Below are 23,072 nucleotides of genomic sequence, written 5' to 3' on the forward strand. Positions count from 1 at the left end.
CTCCATCAATGCCTTGAAAATGTTCACCACGTGCTTTGTGGCCTGCGTTCCCCTCAATTCCTTCCGGCAGACTCAGATTCTGCTTCCTGGAGAGATTCTCTTGGTCCTCCACCTTTTGGCCTGCTGCCAGGAGCACCATCTTTGCCTCCAACAAGGCCAGCTGGTCCTCATGTTCCACCACTGACTCCTCCACCTTCTGGAGCACCGAACGCTGCAACTCCAGCCTCTGCTCCACTATCTCAGTAACCGCCCTGCGCGGCTCCACTACCTTTGTCAGGTTCTCTAAGGCATCTTGCATCTGCTGCTGGAACTTGGCAATCAAAATGTCCACCAGTTGCTCAGTAGACCACTGGGTGGGCAACAACATCCCAGAGACTTCCATCATCTTTCCTTCTGTCGCACTTCGAAAAAAACCCTGGCCAGATTGCTGCCACTTGCTTATTACACTCCTCGTCTGATAAGCCATAAACCGGCCCACCGATAAAGCACTTCTACCTCTCAGTGCTCACGCACCTCACACCGGCAAACACTTCATAAATCGTTGACAAAGGGCCAAACAATTCCATCACGCACAGGAACCACCAGTGGAAGTCCAAATGTTGACATGATGGTTCTCCACAAGGTGTTGCCTGATGATTGGTTCTTTTGGTGGTGAGTGACATCTTGATGTTCTAGAATTTTGGCACAAATTCTGGTTCCTATATTATCGATGTTAATGTGAATTACTAAGAATTAAAATTTACAATCAACATTTCATCCTCATGCTGTGAAGGTATTTATAAAGTACATTAATGTTGCATGCATTTCTGCCTTCTAGACAATAATATCTCTCTGAGATAACTCCAATCTTACTTTAAAGCTGAACGCAAAATAAATCAAATATGTTTTTTCTTGTATGAAATTCAACTAGATGTCACCTTTCCCTGTCGGAGTGAACAGTGAACATCCCGTTAGTGCCAGCTTAATTATATTTCGCTCTTATTTGTTCTGACAATTGAAGTTATCAGCAATGCTTTTATCCAGTGTGCAGAATATCACATTCAAGCAAAATTCATACTGCTCCATTCTATAATTAAAATCTTCTAAACTGCTTGCACAGGAGTAGGTAAACGTGGAATTAGTCATGTTCAACAACAAATCCAGGCACTTCATCATTGACTTGCCATAGCAGTAAAGACGATAATTACTCTTTGATCTTCTGTGCTTTTGACATGTTGTTGCAAATAAATTGTAGGTTTTAGACACTTTACTTGTGTAACTGTGACAGTTACTTTACCTTAGAAAGACAGAATTCCTTATCTGCTTTCCAAGAATAAGAGCACATCAGTAGGAAAGCTCGATGGCATTTTATGCCAGGGCCAACAGTCTGATGTATAGTTGCTGAGATGCATGTACATCGCTCGAAAAATAAGCGCACAAAATTGAAAAGGGCTGTGTTTGTGGCTCCAGCCCATACTGTCAGACATGTACCAGACCATTCACATAAAAGCAAAATACTGCGGATGCTGGAGATCTGAAATAAAAACAGAAAATACTGGATATATTCAGCAAATCTGGCAGCATCTGTGGAGAGTGAAACAGAGTTAACGTTTCAAGTCCATATGACTCTTCTTCAGAGTTGAAGCGAGGTAGGAATGCGTTACATTTCTATCCCTGGTTAGTTCTTTAGAAGAGTCATATGGACTTGGAACGTTACCTCTGTTTCTCTCTCCACAGATGCTGCCAGACCTTCTGAGCTTATCCAGCATTTTCTGTTTTTAGTTCAGACCATTGACTTACTTGGTATTGTAGTTGACGAGCTTCCAACCACAGACCTGCTCCATCACCAGGACCATCTACTTCCAGGTCCGTTATATCACCACCTTTGCTTGTATGCTGCTGAAACTCTCATCCAACTTGACTATTTCCATACACTCCAGGCAAGCCTCCCACATTCTATCCTCCATAAATCTGAGCCTATCGAAAAATATGCTGCCTGTATTTTACATCGCACCCAGTCCTGGTCATCCTTCACTCCTGTTCTCACTGAATACTCCAGCTATGTCTCAATTTTAAAGCATCTTTAGATTTCAAGTCCTCAATCGGCTTGCCCTTCCCCATCTCTGTAATCTCCTCCAGATGTAACAAACCTTCAGGATCTCTGCACTCCTACAATTCTAGCGATTGCCCATCCCTAATTTTGATCACTTCATCATTGGGTCGTGCATTCAACTGCCTAGGCCCTAAGCTCTGGAATTCCCTCCCTAAACATGGAAGATGGGAGGAATGGGGCTGAAGACATAATTCCAGTACCCACAGTAGAATTGAAGGTCAGAGATTCACAACTTATTATCATTGTTGGTACAGCTGTGCCTGCTGTCTCAAAAGGAGTGTAGAAGTCCCTTAGGCACATTCTCGTACACACCGCTGATGTGAAACTAACTAGTTATTCCAACTACAGTATTCCAATGTTAGGTCAAGTTGGTGTTAGAGTGGAACAAAATGATACATCCTGTTGGTGGTCGGAGGAGGGAACAAATCCTCCCCTGATGAGAAGGATTTGTCTGAAGAAAATATGGTTGAACTGGGCCGAGAAATTTACAGTTGGGATCAGTAAGAGTATATCATGCATTGACAAAGTGCTGAGAGAACACAGAGTGCTCTTTCAGCAGGAAGGACCAAATGATAAGGTTGGGCATCTCAAGACTGACGTCAAGGTAAAGGACAATGTACAGCTGTAATTTTACAAGACTGGATCAGTGCCTTATGCACAGCTAGAAGCAGTCAGTAAAGAGCTGAATAGATTAGAAAGAACATCGTCAAACACAAGAAGGCCATGAGAACACATGTATGTTAATCTCATTGTGGAAGGGAAAGAGTAACTTGTTTTGGTTGAGAGCGGGAGCATGTGGATGAATGTTGAGTCCATGAGAAGTTTGTTTGCAAATAATGTTCCACAGTTTACGTCGGAAGAGTTTAAAATATTTCTGTGTAAGAATGGGGTCAAACACACTCTAATACTAACAAATCAGGTGTTGAAGTGAGAAGCATACAGATTGTGAAGAGGTCATTGCCGGAATATTTGTTCAGTGACAAACTGGTCAGTCATTTCCCTGTTTGCCTTTGTAACAGGCCAAACAATTTTTGGTTTTCTTAAAGAATAACCCACAGTCTACAACAAGTAGGCCTTAAAATTAAGATGATTCATGGTACGTGAGGCATGAAACTTGGAGATTTCAGTGCTGATCTGTGGTGAAAAATCACTGAGGTGATAAAGAGAAGTAAGTGGTTATAAGCGTTGTAAGTAACTTGGTGCATTCACATATCTAAGATCGGAGAGTGACTTTGTCAGTGTCATGCGGACCATTTGCTTTAAAGAGGAGATCTGACAAAGGGAGAACATGAGCAACCTGCTATAGTCCAAAGTAAAAGTCAAAAATAAATTGAATGTCACACAAACTGACAGTATCACATAATTCACCAGTAGAACAATGTGAGTCAACGTCTTTGATTAAGACAAATCAATCAGTGTCATGGTCCCAACCATTAAGTGGAGTTGCTAATTCAAGTTCATTACCCAGCTCTATCTTCAGGCTTTGAATGCTCACTAACTGCTCTGTTTACCTGAAAGGCGTTCCAGCTAGGATTTGAGAGAAAATTCCAGCAGGAGAGAGATTCTGCACAGCTCTCCAGTTCCAATCTAAACCCTAACTTGGAGAAACAGTCTCACAGAGAATGCCTACCAGCTCAGCTGAGGAGAAAACAGAGCATCCAATTGGGGTTTTCCAGAGAGATCCACCCCCTTCAGGGAGAGCGAACTTAAAGGGCGTCATTCTCCGACCCCCCGTCGGGTCGGAGAATCGTCGGGGGCTGCCGTGAATCCCGCCCCCGCCGGTTGCCGAAGTCTCCGGCACCGGAGATTCGGCGGGGGCGGGAATCGCACCGCGCCGTTTGGTGAGCCCTCCCGCTCGATTCGCCGGCCCGGATGGGCCGAAGTCCCGCCGATAAATTGCCTGTCCCGCCGGCGTAAATTAAAGCACCTACCTTACCGGCGGGACAAGGTGGCCCGGGTGGGATCCGGGGTCCTGGGGGGGGGGTGCGGGGCAATCTGACCCCGAGGGGTGCCCCCACGGTGGCCTGGCCCGCGATCGGGGCCCACCGATCCGCGGGCGGGCCTGTGCCGTGGGGACACTCTTTCCCTTCCGCCTCCGCCACCGCCACGACCCGACGGGGGGTCAGAGAATGATGCCCCTGAGCTGGTACATTAGACGAGGGGTGTTTTCATTTTGACCAAAGTCTGCAGCTTAAAACAAAATCTGCAATGTTGCAGGACAGGAATTTCTAAAAAGAAAAGCATGAAATAGACAATGATTGAGCAGGTTCCTTACAAATACCTCGGCCAATATCTTTGTCACATGCTACCTGTGATTGGGGCTCGGAAGTATTTTGCTTATTGTGATTTTTTGCAGTCTAAATCTTGGGCCGTTCTTTTTTCCCCTCATGGGGTATTTTAGTTTCACCAGTTTCAGCTTGGTACATTGTCCTCAATAACATAGTTAATTTGTGATGCATAGGAGGGTTGTGTATCTTCAATTCCTTCTTATATCAGGCCAGTTTACTGTGCTTTAAAGCTAAAGTAGATTGGAGATGTTAATTTTCATGATATTCTCGGGTTTTCCAAATGGTAGGCCTTTTGCTATCATGTATATTACATTCCTCAGGAGTCCCAACTGATTCAATTGATGGTTGAAGGAATACATCAAACGTATGCTCCACAAAAACAGCAGCATTGTTAGTTCAACCTTAAAATGTAATTGTAGCAGTAGTAATTTCCTTAGCTATTTCTTCTGGCATGCATCGTGAGATGAAAAGTAGATTGTTTTTTCCCTAATAGCTCAGAAAAAAAAATTAGGAGGTGGTAATTTGGATAGTAGCAACCACAAAATCTGGAGTGTGACTAAATATTATGCTCCATCTGGCTGGCAACAGGATACTCATTCTCAATGCTAAATGCAAACAGAAGACTAATTAATACTGCTGTAATTGTTGTTTAAGGAGCATTTAGCAGTGTTGTTAGGGTTTTACATCTACCGCACAATGCATTATTAATGAAGGTTTTAACAGATTATTACTCAGCATTTTACAAGCACACATGGATTTTGATGGAATGATGCATTGTGTACACAAAGGACATTGCATTAAGTGCTCCTGAGGCCCTAGATTTGGCCAAGATGAACAGAAACAAATATAGGGATAGGCTGAAGACATGTGTTTCAGATGACTGCAGTGAACAGCAGGCTTATTAGATGGGCAGAACAGTGGCAAATGGAATTCAACCCTGAAACGTGTGAGGTGATGCATTTTGGGAGGACTAACCAAACAAGGGAATATACAATGAATCGTAGGAAGTACAGAGGATCAGAGGGACCTTGGGGTGCATGTCCCTCGATCCCTGAAGACAACAGGACAGGTAGATCATGTGGTTAAGAAGGAATACTTCCATTTATTAGCCGAGGCATAGAATATAAGAGCAAGACAGTTATGAAGGTGCTGTATAAAACCCTGGTTAGGCCACAGCTGGAGTACTGTGTGCAGTTCGGGTCGCCACACTATAGGAAGGAAGTCATTGCACTGGAGAAGTTGCAGAGGAGATTCACCAGGATGTTGCCTGGGCTGGAGCGTTTCAGCGACCAAGCGAGACCGGATAGGCTGGGGTTGCTTTCCTTGGAGCAGAGAAGGCTAAGGTGTGGCCTGATTGAGTTGTACAAAACTATGAGGGGTATAGATAGTGTGGATAGGAAGGAACTTTCCCCCAAGCAGAGGGGTCAATAACCAAGGGGCATAGGTTTAAGGTAAGAGGCAGGAGGTTTATGGGGGATGCGAGGAGAAACTTTTTCACCCAAAGAGTGGTGGGAATCTGGAACTCACTGTTTGAAAGGGTAGTAGATGTGGGAACCCTCACAACCTTTAAGACGTATTTAGATAGGGTGGCACAGTGGCTCAGTGGTTAGCACAGCTGCCCCCCGACTCTGGGTCACTGTCCGTGTGGAGTTTGCACATTCTTCTCGTGTTTGCATGGGTTTCGCCCCCACAACCCAAAGATGTGCAGGGTAGGTGGATTGGCCACGCTAAATTGCTCCTTAATTGGAAAAAATTAATTGGGTACTCTAAAAAATGTTTTTTTTAAAGTATTTAGATGAGCACTTGAAATGCCATTGCATACAAGACAAGTGCTGGCAGATGGATTTGGAGTAGGTCGGTGCTTGATGGCCAGTGCGGATATGATGGATTGAAGGGCTTCTTTTTTTGTGCTGTAAAAACTCTATGACTCTATTAACATACCTGCACCATTGTCCCAAAGTTTTTGATTGTCTGTTGCATCCTCTACAAAGACAACAAACAATGGACAAAGAAAAGCAGGATCCAGGTGGCAAACCATTATTGGAAGGAAGATATTACAATGATCAAATCGGGCCAGAAATATTGACGTAGAATGATGAATGGACAGGCCTTAAATAAGACAAGATATAGTTAGCTAAAAGTTCGAGCTGTGATTGAAGAACTTTACTCTCCACATGCCAAAGAAACTAGCCTCAATCACTACCAGCATTACTGTCCTCAGCACTTCCTACTGTTCTAATCCCAGCTGATAATATTGGACAAGATCCCCGCTTGAAACCTGGCTCGATAGATCCTAACTCTTTTTTAAAATTCTGGAGGAAAGGTACTGAACAAATTCACAAGCATCTGCTGATTAACATTTAACACAAAGAATGAAACATTTATTAAACAAGAAAAATGAATTATTTTACACCAGAAAAATGGTTGGAAAGATTTTTGAATATGAAAATAAGAATATAATTTAAATATTCATTACTTCTTCAGCCCAGTTTTATCTTTACAGACAGATACAAATTAGGATAGATAAAACAATTTATCATATCTATTTTATCATCTAATATTCGGGATAAGTATAAGATACATGTAAATTAACAGGCGAGCTGTGGTCAAACACACCATGGGCGGGATTCTCCGACCCCATGCCGGGTCGGAGAATCGCCGGGGGCTGACGTGAATCCCGCCCCCACTGTGTCCCGAAGTCTCCACCACCAGAGATTCAGCGGGGGCGGGAATCACGCCGTGCCACGCCGGTCGGCGGGGGTGGGAATCGCACCGCACCGGTCGGCGGGCCCACCCCCGCCGATTCTCCAGCCCGCGATGGGCCGAAGTCCCGCTGCTGGAATGCCTGTCCCACCAGCGTGGATTACACCATGTTTTGAACGGCGGGACAAGGTGGCGCGGGCAGGCTCCGGGGCCCTGGGGGGGGCGCGGGGTGATCTGGCCCTGGGCGGGTGCCCCCACAGTGGCCTGGCCCGCGATCGGGGCCCACCGATCCGCGGGCGGGCCTGTGCCGTGGGGGCACTCTTTTTCTTCTGCCTTCACCATGGTCTTCACTATGGCAGAAGTGGAATAGACCCCCTCCCCTGTGCATGCGCGGGGATGACGTCAGCAGCCGCTGACGCTCCCGTGCATGCACTGACCCACGTCGCCCGGCGAAGACCTTTCGGCCCCAGCTGGCATGGTGCCAAAGGCCTTTCCTGCCAGCCGGTGGAGCGGAAACCACTCCGGTGCGGGCCTAATCCCTTAAGGTGAGGGCTTGGCCCCTAAAGGTGTGCAGACTTCACACCTTTGGGGTGGCCTGACGCCGGAGTGGTTCCCACCACTCCATTATGCCGGAACCCCCCGCCCCGCCGGGTAGGGGAGAATCCCGCCCCATACTCCAAAGTAAGTGACAGATGTGCCCAAGGCAGATGCCATGGATTTCTCACTAACCCACCCAGGCGTTTGTCAAATGAGGGCCAACCAGTCTCACTGAAACTTTGCCCGAAATGTTGCAGCTGTTCCCGCTGGTGGGACCTTCCGGTCCGTCCGACGGCGAGTCCCTGCTATTGATAGTGGTGGGACCAGAAGATCCTGCCATTATTCAATGTCCGGCCACTTCCACCGTTGCAAAAACATGCTGTGGAGGGGCGGAGGGGGTTTTGGGGGAGGGAAGGGGATGATAGAAATTGTCTTTCTCATGGCGGTATCCAATCTCCACATTTGAAGATCTTGCCTCGGAACTCTCTCCAAATATCACTCCCAATAAGACAAAGGAAACAAAGGCCCACCTCCAGGGTTTCAATCTCACCTTTCAAGATACCTTTACCCTGGATCTCTGAATACACTCAAACTTCACCTTCCAAGTGCGACTTCAGATCCCCAGCCATACCAATGATACAAAGGGAAATCTTTGCTCCTGCAGCCAGCAACACCAATTTTTGGCTGCTCTCTTGAATCTTCTAAGGGTGTGACACAGAAGCAAAAAGCCAGCCAATCTTTCTGATTGTTGAGTATGACAAGGCACCAAAGACCACAGCTGAAAAGAAACAAAAAGACGTTTTTCCACCAAACAGCAGAACACCAGAATCTTGAAACTGACTATTTGTCTGCTGAAAATAGTGCCACATGAATCTTGACTTGCATTGACCGCAATGTATCTACTTTTCACGAGTCAAGGTCTGTTTCATATACCTTTTTTTTCTGATGAACTTTTAACATAAAGAATGAAACATTTATTAAACAAGGGAAAATTAACCATATTGCACCAAACAAAAAGGTTGTAAAGATCGCGATACAAATGCAAGAAAATGATTCAAACTCTCACCATTCCTTTTATCCCAGCAAAACCCTTACAGACACCAAAACCCAGTGAAGATTTACCATTATCTCAACAACAAGGCTTCTTGCTTGGGCTAGCATAGTTGTGAATGGTTTTTGCCTGGCAGATTTCTGAGCATTCATTAGATGCTTTCCCCCCAGCTGCTATATCTCTCAAAACTGCACTATAAACATCCAAAAACTTCAACTGCCAAGCAAACACATGGGTTCCCTAATCTCAGTCTCCCAACAGCCTTGCCGAGTTTCTTATCGGAAACTCTGTCTTCACTTTCTGACATTCGGACTATGATCTCCTTTTCTGCCTTTTCCTGGGTCTCTATGCGTCACTGGACTCCTGTTGCTAGGGAACAGAACAGGGGCGTCATTCTCCGACCCCCCGCCGGGTCGGAGAATGGCCGTTGGCCGCCGTGAATCCCGCCCCCGCCGAAGTCTCCGAAGGGAGAAAAGTCGGCGGGGCGTTAATGGCGCCGCTGCCGCGGAGGATGTCACGGGTCTGCGCAAGGCAGCCGATTTTCGGCCTGCCGATATTCTCCCTTCCGGATGGGCCGAGGTCCCGTCGACGTGATGACCGTTCACGTCGACGTCAATCAAAGCACCTTTTCATCGGCGTGACCCGGTGCTCCAGGCTCACGCCGACCAGCGAGGAGGTGAGTGACGGCCTGGGGGGTTGGCTCTGGGCAGGAAATGGCGTGGCCGCAGACTGATTGCGTGAGGAGAGGTGTGTCTCGGCTTGTGTGTGTGTGTGTGCGGCGGGGGGGGGGGGGGGGAGGGGGGTGGTTAGAGTAGGCTGGGCTCCGGGGGAGTGCCGGGAGGGGGTCCGTGCCGGGGTGGAGGTTGGGGGTTGGGGGGGGTCCGTGCCGGGGTGGAGGTTGGGGAGGGGGTCCGTGCCGGGGTGGAGGTTGGGGAGGGGGTCCGTGCCGGGGTGGAGGTTGGGGAGGGGGTCCGTGCCGGGGTGGAGGTTGGGGGGGGGTTCCGTGCCGGGGTGGAGGTTGGGGGTTGGGGGGGGGGTCCGTGCTGGGGTGGAGGTTGGGGGTTGGGGTCCGTGCCGGGGTGGAGGTTGGGGGGGGGGGGGTCCGTGCCGGGGTGGAGGTTGGGGGGGGGGGTCCGTGCCGGGGTGGAGGTTGGGGGTTGGGGGGGGGTCCGTGCCGGGGTGGAGGTTGGGGAGGGGGTCCGTGCCGGGGTGGAGGTTGGGGAGGGGGTCCGTGCCGGGGTGGAGGTTGGGGAGGGGGTCCGTGCCGGGGTGGAGGTTGGGGGGGGGGTTCCGTGCCGGGGTGGAGGTTGGGGGTTGGGGGGGGGTCCGTGCTGGGGTGGAGGTTGGGGGTTGGGGTCCGTGCCGGGGTGGAGGTTGGGGGTTGGGGGGGGTCCGTGCCGGGGTGGAGGTTGGGGGGGGGGGTCCGTGCCGGGGTGGAGGTTGGGGGTTGGGGTCCGTGCCGGGGTGGGTGATGGGAGGGCAAATGAGTTGGTCCACCTGGCCAGGTGCCAGCCTCCAACAGTTGGACCCATGCGGTCCATGCCACCTGGCTGGGGGGAGGAGGGGATATGGGCAATGATGACATGTCGTCGTTCCCCTCCCCCCCACCAGGCCGTCATGTTTTCAGACCATCCAGCGATGTTGGCCGCCGTGGTGGCAGCCGCTCATGTCTATGTTGCCCTGGATGAGGAGGAGGAGGAGGAGGAGGAGGAGGAGCGTGCCAGAGAGGCGGCGCATGCTGCCGCAGAGGGGCAGGCGGCAGCCGCCCAGGCTGGAGGGACACCTAACCGACAGGACGAGGAGGGGGAGGAGGACGTCGCGGCCCCACGGCAACGGAGGCACCCGAGGGCGCCCCGTGTGTACCGGCCCCGGCAGTCATACCAGGACCTCACGGACCGGGAATGCAGGAGGAGACTCCGGATGAGCCGGGAAACCGTGGCACACATCTGCCACCTGCTGGCACACCTGTCACCGCGTGGCACTGGCGGGGGACACCCTCTCCCCGTGTCCGTCAAGTTTACGGTGGCCCTGAACTTTTATGCAACGGGGTCATTCCAGGCACCGAGTGGACACCTGTCCGGCATATCGCAGACATCGGTGCATCGGTGCATCCGGGCAGTGACAGATGCCCTTTATGCCATGGCCCACCGCTACATCTGCTTCCCCGTGGACCGGGCCAGCCAAGATGCCCGGGCCGTGGGCTTCTCTGCCGTTGCCGGGTTCCCCATGGTCCAGGGCGCGATCGATGGGATGCACGTCGCCGTGCGGCCACCTGCAGAGAACAGGGCCGTGTTCACTAATAGGAAGGGGACCTATTCAATGAACGTACAGGTGGTCTGCGACCACCGCATGATGATCCTGCACGTCTGCGCCCGTCACCCAGGCAGTGTACACGACTCATTCGTGTTGTCGCCGTCATCCATCCCCGGCATGTACGAGGGACGCCATCCCCGGCTGAGGGGCTGGTTGCTGGGCGACAGGGGCTACCCATTGCGATCGTGGCTGATGACGCCTAAACGGAGGCCACGCAATGATGCGGAGAACCGCTACAATGATGCCCATGTAGCGACAAGGGGAGTGATCGAGAGGTGCTTTGGCGTGCTGAAGATGCGTTTCAGGTGCCTGGACCTCTCTGGGGGCGCCCTCCAGTATCGGTCAGATAGGGTCGGCCGCATCATTGTGGTGTGCTGCGTCCTGCACAACATAGCCCAGCAGAGGGGCGATGTGCCGCAGGCAGAGGAGGGCGGAGTGGAGGAGCAGCAGGAAGAGGCCCAGTCCTCCCCAGATGAGGGGGATGGGGGCAATGGTCAGGGCAGACGGGGTAGACACAGGCGGGTGGCTGTCCACCGTTACCGGCTGGCCCAGCGGGCACGGGACAGACTGATAGACGCCCGCTTCACTGACTAGATGGGCGTGGGAATCGGGTAGTATGGCCACAGACCGCACACCATGGCAACAGCCGACCACCCACACCCCCCACCCATCCACCCACCCAGCACCCTCACCCCCCTCCCCAACCCCACACACCCCACCCGCATGCACACCACCCCCCCACCCCCAATTGCCGATCCACCGGCGGCACAACGGGCCGGGCTCACCCAGTTGCGGGTGGACGCGTGTCTATCGCAGGCCATGGAGAATGATGACAACCCGCCTCCGATGAGCTCCTGGCTCTACATCGTTGGACTATGTCTGACCCATGGCCACAGTACCACCATCCACCCGGACCATCCCTGCATGCGGCTGTGACACTGCAGCGCACGGTCCCGTCCTCTGCCCGGGGGATGTTGATGGCGGCCCAGGGGGAAGGGGGCAGACTCACCTGGGGCTGAGGTAAGACCACCCCTCACACACACACTTGCGCTCAACGTACATGACACCCCCGCACACTTTGGACAGAGCACAAAGGCAGCTTCGGTAGGTGTAACATTGACTTTAATAACCAAAGGAGTTCATGCACGTGCCCTAGCCCCTAAAACTCATCTGTGCCCTGCACCCGTGCCAACTTACTCAGTGTCTAATTGTTTGGCCTTACGGGCCCTTTGACTACGTCTACGTGGTTCCCCAGACGGTACAGCAGAACTGGAGGTGGACTCCTGTGATTCCTGCCCTCTGACACTGGATCCCTTTGGCGGCCGTTTCCTGGGGCGTCCTGGCCTAGATGGGCCAGGCTGCGGCCCGGGCGACTGGGATGGCGAGCTGCCAGCCTGTCCTGCCCGTTGCCCACCCGATGCACCTGGGACAGAAGGGGGGTGTCCGAGGTGTCGCGGTGTACCGGGACCTCCCCTACAGAGGGAGCCGGGATGGACCACACCACCTCCTCCTCCCTCGGGGTGCCCGATGGCCCCCAGGCCTCTACATGGGTGGGGGATGCGAACGGACTGGCCATCCGACGCGCCCCCGACATCTGGCGCTGCCAGTCCTGGAGGCCCGTGCTGGTATCGACAGGGGTCTGCAGGTTTGCAGCCATGGAGCCCAGGGGGTTGTCGAACCCTGTCTGCGACAGTGCGACACCAGCTCGCACATGGCCACTGGCGCCGATGCCCTCAGCGATGGCCTGCTGAGACTGGGCCATGGCCTGCAGAGACTGGGCCATGGCCTGCAGAGACTGGGCTATGGCCTGCTGAGACTGGGCCATGGCCTGCTGAGACTGGGCTATGGCGTTGAGCGCCTCTGCCATCTGGCGCTGGCACTGGCTCATGGCCTCCTGTGAGAGGGCAGCCATTTCCTGGGCCACAGACGCCGCCTGCACGGAAGGCCCCAGGCCTCGCAAACCGTTCCCCATGTCTGACACCGTCGCACCCATTGCCTCCACCGCGGACGCCACCCGTGCGGTGTCAGCCTGGGTGGCACGCATGACCGGGACCACTCCCAGCTCCTGGATGCGGGTGGACTCCTCCACCTGCGACCGCAGCCGCCGCAAGCCACCCGTCACCCTCTTCGCTCGTCTCCGTGTCGGTGGTTGCATCGGATCTATGTGTGGGTGTGGTAACTGCAGGAACCCGGGATCCATCTGGGCGGCAGATGTTCGCTTGGCCTGGGCTGCCCTCCGACCGCCCGGTCCCTCTGCTGCTCCTACCTCCACCTGCTGTACCGGGACGGCTGTGTTGTGCGCACCTGTGAGTGTACCAGACGCCTCATCACTAAAGTGCCCAACCGTGGTGAGTGTTTCTGCGATGGTGGAGGGTGTTGGTGACAGCAGTGGCGTTGTGTCGTGCTCTTCGTCCCACTCTGAGTCCATGGCACTTTGGGGTGGGGGTTCGTCTCCACCCATCCACTCTGAGTCACTGTCCGGTATTTTGTCTTCCCGGGTAGGGGTGTCCTGGGTAGTGCTGTCCCGGGTAGTGCTGTCCCGGGTAGTGGTGTCCCGGGTAGTGGTGTCCCGGGTAGGGGTGTCCTGGGTAGTGGTGTCCCGGGTAGGGGTGTCCTGGGTAGTGGTGTCCCGGGTAGGGGTGTCCTGGGTAGTGGTGTCCCGGGTAGGGGTGTCCTGGCTCGGATGTGACGGGGGCCTGTGGCTGCCCCCCTCATCGCTGGGTGGTCGCTCCCGCACGTGACGGGGGTGTCGTCTCCCTGTTGCTCCAGGTCTCTCCGTCTCCCGTGGTCTCCGAGGGGCATCCTGCGGGCGTCGCATGCTGGAGGGTGCGGGTCTCTCCGTCTCCTGTGGTCTCCGAGGGGCATCCTGCGGGCGTCGCATGCTGGAGGGTGCGGGTCTCTCCGTCTCCTGTGGTCTCCGAGGGGCATCCTGCGGGCGGTCTGCATCTGCGGGGATGGGTGCCTGGACGTTTGGTCCTGCGATACACAATGAAGCATGCATGGTTAGACATCAGGCAGTGATCAGGTGATACGGGGGAGGGGGATATAGGGGAGGGGGGATTTGGGGACGGGCTGTTGGTGGCTCACTTGCTCGTGGGGCCCCGACCTCTGCATCAGCAACCTCCCGGTCCTCAGGTCCGCCAGCCAGTTCCAGGGCCCTTTCCTCGTGTACGGTCAGTGGCCTCTCATCAGCGGGCCCTCCTCCAGTCCTCACATGCTCCCTATTGTTGTGTGCGCGCTTCTCCTGGGGGGGGGGGTGGTGGCAGGGGTAAAATGCAACAGTGTTAGGCAGGTATATGAATGCACGCCATCGGTTGCGCGTGCATTGCAGAGGTTAAGGTTTGGGCTGGATTCACTTGGGGATATGGGGGAGGGGGGGATATGGGGGAGGGGGGAATATGGGGGATATGGGGGAGGGGGGGATATGGGGGATATGGGGGAGGGGGATATGGGGAGGGGGGGATATGGGGGATATAGGGGAGGGGGGATATGGGGGAGGGGGGATATGGGGGAGGGGGGATATGGGGGATATGGGGGAGGGGGGATATGGGGGAGGGGGGATATGGGGGAGGGGGGAATATGGGGGATATGGGGGAGGGGGGATATGGGGAGGGGGGATATGGGGGATATGGGGGAGGGGGGATATGGGGGATATGGGGGATATGGGGGAGGGGGGATATGGGGGAGGGGGGATATGGGGGAGGGGGAATATGGGGGATATGGGGGAGGGGGGATATGGGGGAGGGGGATATGGGGGATATATAAGGGAGGGGGGATATGGGGGAGGGGGGATATGGGGGAGGGGGGATATGGGGGAGGGGGGATATGGGGGAGGGGGAATATGGGGGATATGGGGGAGGGGGGATATGGGGGATATGGGGGAGGGGGGATATGGGGAGGGGGATATGGGGGATATGGGGGAGGGGGGATATGGGGGAGGGGGGATATGGGGGATATGGGGGAGGGGGATATGGGGGATATGGGGAGGGGGGATATGGGGAGGGGGGTATATGGGGGATATGGGGAGGGGGGATATGGGGGAGGGGGGATATGGGGGATATGGGGAGGCTCACCCTGCCTGCTCTGACGAGGTCGTTCACCTTCTTGTGGCACTGGGTGCCTGTCCGTGGTGTTAGGGCCACAGCGGTGACGGCCTCTGCCACCTCCCTCCACAGACGCCGGCTGTGGCGTGGGGCAACTCTGCGGCCGTGCCCGGGATACAGGGCGTCCCTCCTCTGCTCCACCGCGTCCAGGAGCGCCTCCACATCGCGTGACTCGAACCTCGGGGCTGAGCGACGGCCAGCCATCAAGTCGGGTGTTGCGGTCGACTGTTCCGGTCGGGTGGGGGGGAGCTGCGCGGCCTTATGAGCCGTCACGCCGTGCAGTGCGTATGACGCTGCACGGCGTGAACCACTGCGCAAGCGCGGATCCCGTTACGTCGCTGCTAGCCCATTTCGGGCCGCAGACTATCGGCCCATTTTTATGACGTGACGCAAGTGGGATTTGCGCCGTTTTTTGCGCCGATCGGCGGACTTTCCGCCGATAATGGAGAATTTCGCCCCAGTTTTTTTCTACTTTGCATGTTTTCCCCAAATCACTAAACTACCAGTCCCTTTGTAACCCATCTCTTCACTTCAAGGGTTGTAAGACCTCATTAAAATGAATGTCGACATTCCTATCCTGAAAAGCTGACCATTTTGATCAGCTTTGACAAAGGGTCATCTGGACTCGAAACGTTAGCTCTTTTATCTCCCTATAGATGCTGCCAGGCCTGCTGAGATTTTCCAGCATTTTCGTTTTGGTTTCATTTTGATCAAAGGCCTGCCAGACTTCCCAGCACAAAGCTCACTAAAAAAAACTAAAGCAAACCAAAACCATGTTCCATCTTTCATAACACACAAATAAAAATATAAATTAAAATTAAAGTTATACATAGGTACAAATACTCAGTAATGAGAGTGTTACCACTGAGGCAAGGATTACCACATGCAGCAAATAAAGTGTGATCTCGACTAAAGGATGGTTACATCAATCTTTTGTACGCCTGCATATTTCATTGTGGCAGCTTTGTTGCTTTAATTTAATTTTGCTTCATTATTTTTGTTATGCATTCTACTTCTTTCTGAGAATTGCTTAAAAAAAAGTTAATACCAGTGGCAAACAGAATGTATTTTGTCAGTCATCTCACTTGCAGCAGTTTTTTTTTATTCTACACTTTCTTCCCTGGAACAAATGTGCGAAGGTGTGGCAAGGAGGTGTCAATATGTCCACTATAATGACAGCAAGACGGCAATGTCTGTGGTTTGATTACTAATTGGAGGTCCCTTTTCCTGTTCTCTGTGGAGTGCTTGGTGTATTTTAGCACCAACAGAGACATCAAGGGAAGGAGATAGGTCGACTGCAGGCATGTTTCCACAGGTAAGGGAAGAAAATCAAGAGGGATAGGTTTGAAATTGGTCTTAGGCGGTTGTGCAAAATGGACAACTTGGTAGCTCCATTTATACATCAAAATGTATTACATGTGCTAACTGCCAATTCACTGGGAACAATCTATAATCCATGGAATATTGGAAAATGAGAACCACCGCAACCATTATCTGAAGCTACTTCTTCTGGAACCTGAGGACATACGACACCGGGCCCTGATGATTTTGTGGCCTTTTGGCCCTTAAACCTTCTCATGTTTGTTCTCTGCTGATATGAATTACTTTAAGTTCCTCGATTTTATTAACCTCTTGGTAACCCTTTCTTTCTGGTCTGTCATTTATGTCTTCTATTATTGAGACAGGTACAAAATCTTCGTTCAATATTTTTATTCCCCATAACAATTGTTCCTGTCCCTGCCTCTTTTGGACTGATGGTTACTTTAGCTACTCTCCTTTTTATATACTTGAAGAAGCTCTTACAACACATTTTCAGATTATTTACTTTCACATTCTAGTTTTACCTTTAAGGGGCGGGATTCTCCGACCCCCCGCCGGGTCGGAGAATCGCCGGAGCCTGGCGTGAATCCTGCCCCCGCCGTGTCCCAAATTCTCCGCCACCAGAGATTCGGCAGGGGCGGGAATCACGCCGCGCTGGTCAACGGGCCCACCCCCCGGCGATTCTCCGGCCCACGATGGGCCGAAGTCCCGCCACTGTAAACCCTCTCCCGCCAGTGTGGATTAAACCACCTACCTTACTGGCGGGAGCAGGTGGCGCGGGCGGGCTCCAGGGTCCTGGGGCGGGCGCGGGGCGATCTGGCCCCGGGGGGTGCCCCCACGGTGGCGTGGCCCGCAATCAGGGCCCACCGATCCACGGGCGGGCCTGTGCCGTGGGGGCACTCTTTCTCTTCCACCTCCACCATGGTGGAGGCGGAAGAGACCCCCTCCCCTGACGACAGCAGCCGCTGACGCTCCCGCGCATGTATGGACTTACGCAGGCCGCCGAAGTCCTTTCGGCCCTGTCTGGCGTGGCGCCAAAGGCCTTCCACGCCAGCCGGTGGAGCGGAAACCACTCCGGCGCGGGCCTAGCCCCTCAAGGTGAGGGCTTGGCCCCTAAAGGTGCGGAGACGTCTGCACCTTTGGGGCGGCCCGACGCCGGAGTGGTTCCTGCCACTCCATCACGCCGGGACCTCCCGCCCCGCTGGGTAGGGGATATCCCACCCATTATTTCCAGTTCTAAAATTCTGCCAACTCTCAGCTAACTGATGTTGTTTGCAGCATTATAAGCCTCTGTTTATAATCTAATACTACTGCTAACTTGCCTAGCAAGCCATGGATGGATCTTTTTCGTGAGTTTTTATTTTTAAATGAAAAAATATTTTTGTTGAATGTTTTAATAATTTCTTTAAATGTTTTTCCACTGATGGGCGACACGGAAGCACAGTCGGTAGCACTGTCGCATTCACAGCTCCAGGGTCCCAGGTTACATTCCCGGCTTGGATCACTGTCTGTGCAGAGTCTGCACGTTCTTCCCGTGTCTGCGTGGGTTTCCTCCGGGAGCTCCAATTTCCTCCCACAGTCCAAAGACGTGCAGGTTAGGTGGATTGGCCATGTTAAATTGTCGGTAGTGTCCAAAGGAGTTGGGTAGGATTGCTGGGTTACAGGTGTGGGCTTAAGTGGGGTGCTCTTTCCAAGAGCCGGTGCAGACCTGATGGGCTGAATGGCCTCCTTCTGCACTGTAAATTCTATGTCTAAGTGTATTCAGCACCTTACCTTTTAGACCATTTATGCCATCAAGCTCTCACTTCATAAATGTTTTTTTCAGCTTTAGATTCCTATTTTAGAAGTATGTATGTCACTCTCAAAATTAATGTAGATTTCAATCGTATTTTGATCTTTTTTTCCTCCAGAGGATGTCTTACAATGAGATGACTAATTAGTTCTTCCTCATTACACCATACTCAAAGATACCGCTTGCCTGCATGATTGCCTTCTGTGACTCATGCACAAGGATACCCAGGTCCCTTTGTACATCAACGTTTCCCAATCTATCATCATTCAAATAAATCTCTGCCGTTGTGCTTTACCTACCAAAGTGGATCACTTCACACTTATCCACGTCACACTGCATCTGCCATGAATTTACCCACTCACTCAACTTTTCCAAATCGCCTTGAAACCTCATATCCTCCTCGCTACTCACATCCCCACTTAATTTTGTGCTGTCAATAAACTTTGAAATATTACATTTGGTTCCCTCACCCAATTTATTGATATATATTGGCAGTAGCTGGGGGGGGGGGGGGAGGGGAGGGGGCAAGCAAGCATCCCTGTAACCCACTAGTCATTGCCTGCCACTCTGGAAAATAACCATTTATCCCTACTCTCTGCTTCCTGTCTGCTAACCAATTCTCAATCCATGCCCCCACTCCCATTCTCTTTACTTTTACACATTAACCTCTTATGTGGTTCTTCATCACAATCTTTCTGAAAATCCAAATACACCAGGTCCATTTGTTCGTCTTTATCTATTCGATTAAAAAGACCAGCAGGTTTGTCAAACATGATTTCCCTTTCATAAATCTATGTTGGCTTTTTTGAATCTGGTGGATATTTTCTAGGTGTCCTGTTGAATAGCAGGACACCCTGAATAGCTATCACCCTGCAATCGACCAGGACTGCTCCAGATTTGACAGAATTTGGGAAGATAATAACCAACGCATCCAATATTTCCATGGCCAACTCCTTTAGTGCCCTGGGATGCAAATCATCAGGCCCTAGGGATTTATCGACTTTCAGTCCCATTAATTCTCCAGCACTATTTTGTGACTAGTACGAAGTTCTACTTAATTTAAGGAGTGTGACTGCCTCGTGCAGCAACGGGTCCAGGTAACCCACTGATGCCCGGCAATTTCTGCAGCTTGGACTCTGGCTCAAAACCTCTGAGCCAATTTTACTTCAGCTATAGATGCTCACCTCAGATATGGTTGTCCGGGATTGCAATGCTCTTCTCAAACTTCAGCGAGTTGCAATTAAGCACACCACCTGCTCTGCCATGCCTGTCTAAGCAAAATTATTTATCTGATTAGTTGATTTGTTATTAATTTAGTGTGGTAAAATAATGGCATGTTACAATCTCCTTGTTTAGAGACAACAGAAAAACACTCACAAATTACTGGAAGTAAAACAAAAAGAATAAAAATAGCTGGTTAGTTCTGCTGACCACAACTTGCCTCCATTAAAACCAATGTCAGAGGTGGTTGCATTCTTCAAGGTAGGCTAGGCATGGCAGGGAGAAAGGGGGTGCTGTTTGGGTGGTGATGGTGGTTCTACCTCATTGTTATAAATGCCACCCAGTTAACGTAAATAGTAAAGCACTGTGTGGACAGATATTATCAAAAATTCAGTGCCATGCTGTGTCTGGGAATATAGCACAATGAAGTAGGACTTAATTCAAATGTGTATACAAATTAAGTGAAGCAGCCAATAAATAGCAATGAAAACGTAAAATGCTCGAAAAACTCAGCAGGTCTGGCAGAAGCTGTGGAGAGACAAACACAGTTGCCCGGTAACTTTCTGGCTCCCCAGCGTCAAATTTGGGGGAGTTCCCCAAAAGAGCATTGGGGGAATCCCTCTAGGTAGTTCCAGGTAATGGCTTATCCAGTAATTGTTCAGAAGGGCTAACTTCCTCTGGACAATTGCGCTGCGCTGGAACCATCTGACAAAGCAACTTACATCACTAACTTTGGATGGTTCTGCCAGTTTTGCACTAATTGTGAAGCTCTAAAGATTTAGAAGCACTTCTAACTTTGATGACTCAGACAGAGCAAAGCACAGGATACCCACCCTCACTTTGACCACCCAGGGGACTCCCCACAACACCCTGCCCTCCCCCCATCTAACCAATTCAACTCTCCACCGATGTCCGACCCAACTCTGATGTTTGATTTCCTCCCTGCAATGTCCGACCCCCCCCAACCCCAATATCTGAATCCCCTCTCTGATGTTATCCACGCCGATGTCTGACTCCACCCCCCCCCTCCCCCTAATATCAGGGTCTCCCACCAACTCCCCCCCTCGATGTCCAAGCCTTCATTCCCTCCATCCCATTTGTCTTTCTTAGATTCTTCTCCTTGGCCTGTTATTTTCAACGGGACATTTAAACTCAGCTGGTGCAAAGAATGGAGGGGTATTCTCTTCCGTGCCGCTTCTTTTACACTTCGCCGCTGGAGCCAGAGATCTGCTGCGCTGCCTGAATCTCACCCAGCCTGATTCAGGAAGGTCGAGCAAGGCAGATACTTAAGAATTTAAGTAAAGGTAAATTGGTACAAAATGGCAATCCGATTTTCCTTCGCTTAAATTTGTAAGTGCCTGCCTCGCTGCTGATTGTCGCTCTGAAGAACTTATGGTCCTTTCATGTTTTGAGACTGTATGACTTAGAATCCATAGAATCGCTACAGTGCGGAAGGAGGCCATTTGGCCCATCAAGTCTGTGCCGATGCCCTGAAAGAACATTCTACCTAGCTATATTCCCCCACCTTATCTCCGTAACCCCACCAAATCGTTTGGGCACCAAGGGGCAATTTTGGCACAACCAATGTACCTAACCTGCACATCTTTGGACTGTGGGAGGAATTCAGCGCACCCAGAAGAAACCCATGCAGACACGAAGAGAATGTGCAAATTCCACACTGAGGGGGCGCTGTGAGATAGCTAACCACTGTGCCAGCGTGCCACCCTTCTGAAGATGTTGCCAGACCTGCTTGAAATTTTCCAGCCTTTTCTGGGTTTTATTTTCAGATTTCCAGCATCCACAGTATTTAGCTTTTATAATACATGTCAATGGTTATTTGATTTGGAGAGGGCTGTATTATGCAGGAAATACAAAACGTGTCTTCTCCAAGCATTGGCTCCTAGAAAAGGTAGCACTGCAAGAAGGAGACTTGGGCATATCCTTGTCCAGTCTTTAACAGTTCGCAAACAATTTAAGGAAGCTTTAGGGAAAGCAAATGAGCTCCTTGGAAATTTTGACCTCGGTTTTTCAGTCAAGGCAAATGTTGGGTGCATTTTCGTCGCTTGCAAAGTTTTGCCTGACCTGACAATATGATCCATTCTCAGCTGCATCTTCCAATCTCAGCTCAAGCAGTAATGGATCAGCCCAGCATCTCCAGGATATGTCCAGTGAGCATAGCAGAGTCGGGGTACTGTGAGGACATGGCTCCTTTTCACAACAGTGCTGCCGTATTTGGGTAAGGTTTTACAGGTGTGAAGTCTTTTAATGAATGAATGTGGGTTATTGAGTGCTGTAGGTTAGTGAATGGATGAGTGTGTGAGTGAATGGATGAGTGAATGGACGAGTGGATATAGGCAGATGGATGAGGTGGGTAAGTGAATGCGGTGAGTAGGTGGATGATGGGTGAGTGGGAGGTTGGGTCCAAGGGATTTTTGAGTGGGGGTAGTTGGGTGGTCGAGGGGGTCGGCTTGGTCGGGCCAGGTCGGGGTTAATAGGGTCTGGTCAAGGGGCTAGCCATGTGGTTGGGGGAAAGGGCAAAATTCTTGGGTTGTCAAGGTGGTGCAGTCGGGGGTTAGTCGGGTCTGGTTAATGGTAGTTGCATTTGGTCCGGGAGGTGCTTGGTGGGCAGACAACTTGATTCGTGGTGGGGTGTAGATTGTGGTGCTCAGTTGGGCTATGCTGGTTAGCTACTGAACTATCGTGAGCTCAGCATTAAAGGATATATATGCATATGGCCCTGGGCCGGGGAAATCAATCCTTCAGAAGGTTAAACTTCCAAGGCCTCTGTCTGTGAATCTGGGCCGGGACTCTCCCTGCCTCTGCGCCGCAATCGCACTCAGCGCAGGGGCGGAGAATGGGGCGCAGATCCGCAATCGGGTCCAACGCCTTTACACGATTCTCCAGGGACCAGAGAATCGCTGCCAATTGTGCGTGCACGGTCGACGCGGCGCCGGTCAGGGGCCATTGAAAGAGGCCCCCGCGGCGATCCTCCGCCAGCAACTGGCCAAGTTCCCGCCTGTGTTATTCACTTGTGGTTCCACATGGCGGCCACTCGGAGTGGTGGCTGCTGACTCAGTCCACGGCCGGCCTGGTAGAGGGCGGGGAGATCCGTCACCGGAGGGGGGCCTCCAGGACAGCCAGGCTCGCGATCGGGGGCCACCAATCGGCAGGCGCGCGCGATCTGGGGGGGGGGGGTGCCTATATTGTTGGGGCCGGCTTGCTGTATGGGTCCGCCATGTTGCGCAGGGCCGCTGCCACAGGCAGCCGCCGCGCGCATGCGCAAACCCATGCCCAGAAATGCAGGGCCCCGTATAGCAGCCGGAGCTGCGTGGAGCACTCCGGGGTCCTGTAAGCCCCCTTCAAAACGAAGGATCACTCTGGACTTTCTCCAGGACAGTCCAGAGTGATTCGCACCCGTTTTCCTGTGTAGCCACCTGAGTTGGCCAAGTCCCGATTTAAAATGGCAAACGGCAAAGGCTGAAGGGAAATTCAGCCAACACAGGCAGAAACCAGCAGGTGCTGGTTTGCTGTGTATTTAACTTTGCAAAGGCCCAGACAGCATCGATACTAGCAGCCATCTGCATAATAATGCAGCAAACATCTACATACTAATAAGCAATCCCCGGGAACAATAGCAACATTTGGGATAAAC

This window comes from Scyliorhinus torazame, chromosome 11 (assembly GCF_047496885.1).
Source record: "Scyliorhinus torazame isolate Kashiwa2021f chromosome 11, sScyTor2.1, whole genome shotgun sequence".
NCBI classification, from domain to species: Eukaryota; Metazoa; Chordata; class Chondrichthyes; order Carcharhiniformes; family Scyliorhinidae; genus Scyliorhinus; species Scyliorhinus torazame.